At 41.1% G+C, this 9,325-nt stretch overlaps 1 long non-coding RNA gene across 1 annotated transcript in view; it reads right to left on the bottom strand.

Moving 5' to 3' along the window:
- Positions 1-2,445: 2,445 nt before the first annotated feature.
- The window catches only part of LOC123502405, a 16,003-nt gene continuing 9,123 nt past the window's right edge, over positions 2,446-9,325 (bottom strand). The window contains exon 4 of the long non-coding RNA XR_006674026.1: positions 2,446-2,668. This is a non-coding gene — a long non-coding RNA (uncharacterized LOC123502405). The remainder of the gene's footprint in view (positions 2,669-9,325) is intronic.

Here is a 9,325-nt window from a genome sequence, read left to right as displayed (position 1 = left end):
GAAATTAGAGTTTGGCAAGAGTGAAAGAAGAATCAGGAGTATGTACAAGATAGGAAATGAAGACATAAAACCAGTCATGAAGAAAAAGACCTTGGGGTGACAATTACCAATGACCTATCGCCAGAGAGACATATAAACAAAATAATTGGAGAAGTATTGAACTTATTGAGGAACATAAGAGTGGCGTTCGTATATTTAGATGAAGAAATGATGAAGAAAATAATTACTGCAATGATAAGACCAAGGCTTGAATATGCAACAATACAGTGGGCTCCGAACTTAAAGAAACACATAAGGAAACTAGAGAAAGTACAGAGGGCTGCAACAAAAATGGTGCCTGACTTAAGAGATTTGACTTATGAAGACAGACTGAACAGAATGCAACTTCCGACCCTGGAAAACAGAAGAGAAAGGGGAGACCTGATAGCAATATACAGAGTGATGATTGGCATGGAAAAAATGGATAGGGAAGATCTGTGTATGTGGAATGAAAGAATGTCGAGAGGGCATGGGAAAAACTAAAATGGCCACTTATAGGAGAGATGTGAAAAAATATAGCTTCCCTCATAGAAGGGTGGAAGCATGGAATAGTTTAGACGTGGAAGTGGTCAACGCAAGGAATATTCATGATTTTAAGAAAAAGCTGGACATTAGTAGATATGGAGACGGGACAGTACGAGCATAGCTCTTTTCCCGTATGTTACAATTAGGTAAATACACACACACATGCACGCACACAAACACGCACACACACACACACACACACACACACACACACACACACCTCACCTCACTTCAAAACACAAAAAATCTTCACATAAATATAAATTCACAGTATAAAACACACTTATTTCAAAACCCACCCCAAAAAAAACTTTCCAATAACACACACACACACACACATTTCTAGCACCTTGCCACAAAAATTCAGTATTTTTATAAGACCTTCCAAGACAGTGGTTCCCAAACTGGGGGTTAATCATCCCTTGGGAGCAGCTTAACAATTTTTTGGGGAGTAATGGAGGTGACAGAAAAAATAAATAAATAAATAAGAATTCTGAAAAATGAAGAAAACCTTGCAGTGCCTCCCATTACTATTACTGTTAACTTAGTCTTAGTGGGCAAAGTTGTAACATAAATAATTATTCTGTGTAAGGGGTAATGTGGTTGGTTAGTATGACATGTTAACCCCTTCAGTACTGGGACACATTTTACCTAGAGATCTGTGTACCATTAGACCATTTTATTCACTTTAAGAAGGGTCTATGGAGGACACAAGATTAATGGCCACAGTCTTCACTATCTTAACCCTTTCAGTACTGGAGGACAATTTTACCTAAAGATTTGTGCACCATTAGACCATTTCATTGACATTAGCAAGGGTCTATGGAGGTCACAAGGTTAATGGACACAGTCTTCACTTTCTTAACCCTTTCAGTATTGGGACACATTTACCTTGACATTTGTGTACCATTGGACCATTTTATTGACATTAGGAAGGGTCTATGAAGGTCACAAGGTTAATGGCCACAGTCTTCACTACTTTAACCCCTTCAGTACTGGGACACCTTTTTACCCTGAGATCTGTGTACCATTAGACCATTTTATTGACATTAGGAAAGGTTCATAAACATCAGAAGATTAATGGTCATCATCTTCACTATTCTAACCCCTTCAGTACAGGGACACATTTTACCTTGAGATTTGCATACCATTAGACCATTTTATTGACATTAGGAAAGGTTTATAGACATCAGAAGGTTAATGATCACAGTCTTCACTATTTTAAACCCTTCAGGACTGGGACACATTTTTACCCTGAGATCTGTGTACCATTAGACCATTTTATTGACATAAGGAAAGGTTTATAGACATCAGGAGGTTAATGGCCACAGTCTTCACTATTTTAACCCCTTCAGTACTGGGACAAATTTTTACCTTGACATTTGTGTACCATTAGACCATTTTATTGACATTAGGAAAGGTTTATAGAGGGCAGAAGAATAAAGGCCACAGTCTTCACTATTTTATCCCCTTCAATACTGGGATACCTTGAGATCTGTGTACCATTAGACCAATTTATTAACATTAGGAAAGATCTATAGACATCAGAAGACTAATGGCCACAGTCTTCACTATTTTAACCCCTTCAGTACTGGGACACATTTTTACCTTGACATTTGTGTACCATTAGACCATTTTATTGACATTAGCAAGGGTCTAAGGAGGTGACAAGATTAATGGCCACAGTCTTCACTATTTTAACCCCTTCAGTACTTGGAGACATATTTACCTTGAGGTTGAGTACCATTAAACCATTTTATTGACATTAGAAAAGGTTTATAGACATCAGAAGATTAATGGCCAATATCTTCACCCTAAAAACATGCCAAATGGTCTTAAAATACCATAAAACATGACAAATTGTCTTAGAATGCCCTGAAAAACATGCCAAACTTGTCTTCAAATGTCCTTAAAAGAAAAACATTCCAAACTGCTAATCCATCCTAACTGTTCTTCATGACTCCAGGTGTTGTCTTGTACTCTGGGTGTTGCTGATGGCTGTAGGTGTTGTAGAAGGCTTGTGTTGCATTGTGGCTTGCTTGGCTTGGCTTGGTGGTGCAGTGTGTCTCCTTGGCAACATTCAGGGACTATTGGCTTGACTTTCCTGTAATGATAGGTTTACATTGAGTCACCTTCACTATTTTGTAAACTGAACTGAACGCAACTCAACCAAACCTAACAGAACTCAACCTAACTTAACTAAACTGAACAGAAATTAACCTAACCCAAAACAACCCAGCTCAACCCAACCCAACCCAACCAAAGTTAACCCAAAACAACCCATCATAACCCAACCCAACTCAACCCAACTCAACCTAACCCAAGCCAAAAACAACCCAAGTTAACCCAGAACAACCCAACATAACCCAACCCAACCCCAAACTAACCCAAAACAACCCAGCATAACCCAACCTAACCCAACCCTTTATCTTTACCTTTACTGAGGTGCCTGTCACGTGACGTCGGCGACCATGGAACACCATCCTCCTCTGTTTTGAGCCACTCTAACCCGATCCACAGTTGTCCAGCCCTCACTGACGTGTTTCACCAATGTGTCCATAAACTTGACCCTTTGTCTTCCTCTCGCTGGTTCCTTATACTCTCCCCAACAAGCATTCTCTCCCACAGTCCATGTCCTCTCAGTACATGGCCCACAAAATTGAGGTGTCTCCTCCTGATACTCTTCACCGGTGTTTTTTCCATTACTACTCTTCTCAATCCTTCATTAGTGATCCTTGCACTCCAAGGGATTCTCAGCATTCTTTGCATGAACCACATTTCTACTGCTTCTAACCTTTTGATCATGTTCTTCTTTATCGTCCATGTCTCAGAGCCATACGTTAATGTGGACCATACATAACGCTTGAGTATACGTTTTCTTAGAGTTATATTCATGCTAATATTGGTCATTATCTTTCTTACCCCTTAAAGTACGGGGGTTGATTTACTTTCTGTCTGTTACAGCGAGGAAAAATCACACCTGTCAAAAATGCTAAAAATATTCTTTTCCTCATAAAAGCATATTTCTTTGTGTTATTCTGAGTACAACGATATAGTTTTCAACATGTCATCACCTCTCACACCAAAGGTATTGCACGTCAAAAAATTCATGGCAGAATCCCCCCAAGCTCAGATAACACCATGCTCTCTCTCTCTCTCTCTCTCTCTCTCTCTCCATTTGGGCATATGAATTTGATGTAAAAGTAGGAACTTTTGCACTTTCATGTCATGAAAATGTGAACTCAGATGAAATGATGTTCAAAACAGAAAAATAAAAATAAACCACATATTACAAATATTGTGGATTTTTATAATAATTGGAATGTGGAAACTCTTCTTGGCAATGGGACTGACGTGACTTGGCCGACAAGCACAGTCCTGTAGAGGCAACCATGGGTGACACACACCAGCGCATTGTTCGAGGGGAGTATGTGAGGAGGTTTATGAACGTCGCTGTGAGGGTTGGCCTCTGTCTCCCAGATCACTATCAGAATCACTACTGGAGTCTTCACTTTCTTCTGTCTTAATAAAAAAATCACTGTCTTCATTTTCACCACTATCCTCAATGTCATTACCGAGTAAAACTGACATAACATCACTCGGAGTACCGAAACCTAACTCCGGGTCACGGGGATTGCTAGATGTTGCCTCAAAATGGGAAAAGATGACCTATGTGAGGGAACATGTCTCCAGGCTCAAAGAGGTGAGTGAGAAAAGATGCCAGAGACTTCCACTTGCCCAAGGACCAACAGTGAGGGGGAGAGATTCAAACGTTTAGCGCCGAAAAATCATGATTCCCGGAACAATCCCTGCTTCTCTGCACGCCACGCTACAGTCATCCCAAAACAATCACCGAACGTTAAGGGTTAAACTATCTATGAGTGCTTGCAATTTTACCTCGGAATCTGCCGCTAAAACTGTATCGTCCGCATAATGTATGTTGTTTGTGTTTCTTCCCCCAATGCAAATTCCCTCCATTTCTTCCATCTCCTCCAAACATTTTTGTCCATACAACGAGAACAAGTCTGGTGAGAGTACGCAGCCTTACCACACTCCTCTCTGTATCTCTACCCATTCTGTGTCTGGTGAGAGTACACAGCCTTGCCACACTCCTCTCTGTATCTCTACCCATTCTGTGTCTGGTGAGAGTACACAGCCTTGCCACACTCCTCTCTGTATCTCTACCCATTCTGTGTCTGGTGAGAGTACACAGCCTTGCCACACTCTCTCTGTATCTCTACCCATTCTGTGTTTTTATTTTTTATTCTTATTGCTGCTTTTAGTTCCCAGTATAGGTTATTTATCATTGTTACATCTTTGCCATCCAATCCAATCTCCTTTAACACGTCAATCATTTCCTCCTGTCTAATCGTCTCAAAGGCTTTCTCAAAGTCCACCAAACACATGTATACATCTTTTTGCATTTCAACTGCTCTTTCTGTTACCATCCTCAGGCCAAATATTGCATTACCCTTTCAAAATCCATATTGCTCCCAACCCAATCTATGCTCTCAAACATGCCAAACTGTCTAAAATGCCCTCAAAACATGCTAAACTGTTTGAAAATACCCTCCAAACATGCCAAACTGCCTCAAAACCTTACCTAACCCAGCCCAACCCAACTAACCACACCACACACCACACCACTGACCTGCATAAGGAAGGGAGCCGTGTGGCCTCAGCGTTGAGTGGCCACCTCCTCTTGGGTCATAGTGAGGTCACAGTCCAAGGGAGTCCTGCGGCAAAAGGTCAGAGGTCACACAGGTCACACTGGGATAGTAATAATAGTAATAGTAGTAGCACAGGAGGAGGAGGAGGAGGAGGAGGAGGAGGAGGAGGAGGAGGAGGAGGAGGAGGAGGAGGAGGAGGAGAGGAGGAGGAAGGAAGGAAGGAAGGAAGGAAGGAAGGAAGGAAGGAAGGAAGGAAGGAAGGAAGGAAGGAAGGAAGGAAGGAAGGAAGGAAGGAAGGAAGGAAGGAGGAAGGAAGGAAGGAGAGAGAGAGAGAGAGAGAGAGAGAGAGAGAGAGAGAGAGAGAGAGAGAGAGAGAGAGAGAGAGAGAGAGAGATAACAAAAACTTTATAAAATGACAATATTTATTATTTTACCTTTTCTTTTTTAATCTTTTCTTCTTCTCCTCCTCTTCTCATCTTCCAACACCTCTTCTTTCTTCCTCCTCCTCCTCCTTCTCCTCCTCCACCTCTTCCTTCTTCCTCCTACTCCTCCTCTTCTTCCTCTTGCCTTGGTCTATCTTTCTCCACATTCTTAACACAATCTGAAATAAATAAAACTGGATTAATATCAGAGAGAGAGAGAGAGAGAGAGAGAGAGAGAGAGAGAGAGAGAGAGAGAGAGAGAGAGAGAGAGAGAGAGAGATTGAAATAGCAAAACTTTATGAAATGACAATATTTATTATTTTACCTTTTCTTTTTCTCTCTTTTCTTCTTCTCCTCCTCTTCTTCTCATATTCCTCCACCTCTTCCTTCTTCTTCTTCTTCTTCCTCTTCCTCCTCCTCTTCTTGCCTTGGTCCGTCTTATTCCATATTCTTAACACAATCTGAAATAAATAAAACTGGATTAAATTTAGAGAGAGAGAGAGAGAGAGAGAGAGAGAGAGAGAGAGAGAGAGAGAGAGAGAGAGAGAGAGAGAGAGAGAGAGAGAGACCTTAGTGTTTCAGTGTGCGGAGGCCATACATAAATTGAGTGTTATTGAAGCAGTGGGTAAGTAAGTGAAGTGCTTGACAGTGACACATAGAGAATAAATGAATAAGTGAAGTGACATTTTAGACAGTTTGGCATGTTTTGAGTATATCTGAAAATAGTTTGACATGTTTTATGGCCATATTGACATGTTTTGAGGGCATTTTGAGACTGACATGTTTCGAGGGCATTTTAATACAGATACAGTTTGGATGGCATATTAAGACAGTTTGGTATGTTTTGAGGACAATTTAAGACAGTTTGCCAGGTTTTGAGGCCATTTGAAGACAGCTTGGCAGGTTTTGAAGGTATATTAAGACAGTTTGTTATGCTTTGAGGGGAATTTAAGACAGTTTGGCAGGGTTTGAGGACACTGTAAGACAGTTTGGTATGTTTTGATGACATTTTAAGACAGTTTGGCATTTTTAAGGGTATTTTAAGACAGTTTGACATGTTTTGATGACATTTTAAGACAGTTTGGCATGTATTGAGAGCATTTTGAGACAGTTTAACATGTCAGGAAAGGGATCAGATAAGACAGAGAAAGTATGGAGGGAAGCATGCAGTGCAGGGCTACCTGGCCACTTCTCATCCTCCACACTTCCATGTCCACATTTAAAACCATACACTCTTCGGCACTGTCCCCGAGAAACCATCCCATGTGCTCGCCTCGATTCCCGGTTCCCCCTTCGCAGTTCCTCCACCCAGCAGATTTGACATCACATTAAAAGAGAAATATATGGTATATAATTTTGTTTTTGTGTAGGGGATCCTTGAGACATGTCATGTATTTGAAGGGTTACGCAAGGCTAAAAAGATTGAGAAACGCTGCCTTATTCGTTATCATATTCTCTCTCTCTCTCTCTCTCTCTCTCTCTCTCTCTCTCTCTCTCTCTTCTCCTTATTCGTTTTCATATTCTCTCTTTCCTTATTTGTTATCATATTCTCTCACTCTCTCTCCTTATTCGTTTTCATATTCTTTCTCTCTCTCTCCCTCTCCTTATGCATTTCCATATTCTCTCTCTCTCTCTCTCTCTCTCTCCTTATGCATTTTCATATTCTCTCTCTGACCAATAGCGTGGCTTCATATATGTGACGTCAAATCAGCTGGGTGGAGGAGCTGTGAAGTGGGAGCCAGGAATCAAGGCGAGCATGCGGGATGGTTTCTTGGGGACAGTGCCGACTCTTCTAAATCAACATATATGCTTTCCATCTCCCTTAATTGTCATCCTTGCCACTTCTATGTCCACATTTTAAACCGTACACTCTTCTAGGATGAGAGGGTGGAGCATGTGGTGGTGGAGTGTGTGAAGTATGCCAGAGACAGGTATGAGATGATGCAAGTGATGCTGAGGGAGCTGGGGCATGACAGAGTGGAGATGACAGGAAGGGAATGGATGGTGGTGCTGCTGGGACTATGTGGGGAGATGAATGGAAGGATGATTGAGGCTGTGAAAGAGTTCCTGGAGAGAATGTGGCGTGCTAGATGCAAGAACTAGTGGTGTGAAAGATGCCATTAAAACCTGCCAAACTTTCTTAAATTGAACTCAAAATCTGCCAAACTCTCTTAATATGCCATGAAAACATGTCAAACTGTCTTAATATGCCCTTAGAACATGCCAAACTGTCTAAAAATGTCTTCAAAAAACATGCCAAATTATTTTAAAATGGCCTCAAAACCAGCTAAACTGTCTCAAATTTCCCTCAAAACATAACAAACTGCCTTAATATGCCCTCCAAATCTGCCAAACTGTCTTCAATTTCCCTAAAAACCTCCAAAATTGACCTAACATACCCTCAAAACATACCAAACTGTCTCAATATGCCCTCGAAACTGTCTTAAAATGCGCTCAAAACATGTCAAACTGTCTCAAAATGCTCTCAATACATGCCAAACTGTCTCAATATGGCCATAAAATACGTCAAACTGTCTCAAAATACCCTCAAAATATGCCAAACTCTTAAATTGCCCTCAAAGCATGCCACACTGTCTTAAATTGCCCTGAAATATGCCAAAATGACTCAAAATACCCTCAAAACATGCCAAACTGTCTTAAAATGCCATCAAAACATGCTAAAATGTCTTACAGTGTCCTCAAACCCTGCCAGACTGTCTTAAATTCCCCTCAAAGCATAACAAGCTGTCTTAACCCTTAACTTCCGGGGATTAAAATATTTTTTCCTGTCTAATGACGGGGAAAAATGGTACACCTAAAAATTGTCAGAACACAGTTTGAATACTGATAATTATTTTCTCTGTGTTATTCTGAATACAATGATGTACTTTCCAGCTCGATATGACGTCTGAGAGTTTAGTTATTGCCTTATCAAAGTTTCCTCCTCCGGGCACGGTGTGACCAGTCAAGAGGAAACAGCCCAGAGAGACGACGCTCTCTCTCTCTCTCTCTCTCTCTCTGTGTGTGTGTGTGTGAGAGAGAGAGAGAGAGAGAGAGAGAGAGAGAGAGAGAGAGAGAGAGAGAGAGAGAGAGAGAGAGAGAGTAGGGGGAGGAAGGAAGGACATATTATCACTGATTTCTGAGACACGTGTGTGTGTGTGTGTGTGTGTGTGTGTGTGTGTGTGTGTGTGTGTGTGTGTGTGTGTGTGATATATCACTGATTTCTGAGACACGTGTGTGTGTGTGTGTGTGTGTGTGTGTGTGTGTGTGTGTGTGTGTGTGTGTGTGTTTTGTGTGTGTGTGTGTGTGTGTGTTTCACAATCACATATGATATACATTTTCACACCAAAGCGATGTCGCTTTGATGGTATATATTGCTTGAAAATGAGTCTTCCCTTGAAAAGCATAAGTGACTCATCTATCACTAGGTTTTGAAATGGCTTGAAAAAGGACTTGAATTTATTTACGAGAGACTGTATGACAGGCCTAATTTTCCAGAGTGGATCATCAGTTTTAACATTGCAGAAGTGAAGGTATTTCAATATGTTGTCATATCTGTCCCTTGTTATGTACCGTGCAAAGATTGGCATGTACAGCAGATCACTCTTCTTCCAATAATCATGCCTCAAAGCTTTTCTCGAATGACTCATAAGAAGCGTGACGGCTATG

The sequence above is a fragment of the Portunus trituberculatus genome, chromosome 11 (genome assembly GCF_017591435.1).
Source record: "Portunus trituberculatus isolate SZX2019 chromosome 11, ASM1759143v1, whole genome shotgun sequence".
Lineage (NCBI taxonomy): Eukaryota > Metazoa > Arthropoda > Malacostraca > Decapoda > Portunidae > Portunus > Portunus trituberculatus.
The sequence above is the reverse complement of the archived record's forward strand: the minus strand, read 5'-3'. Positions and strand labels throughout refer to the sequence as shown.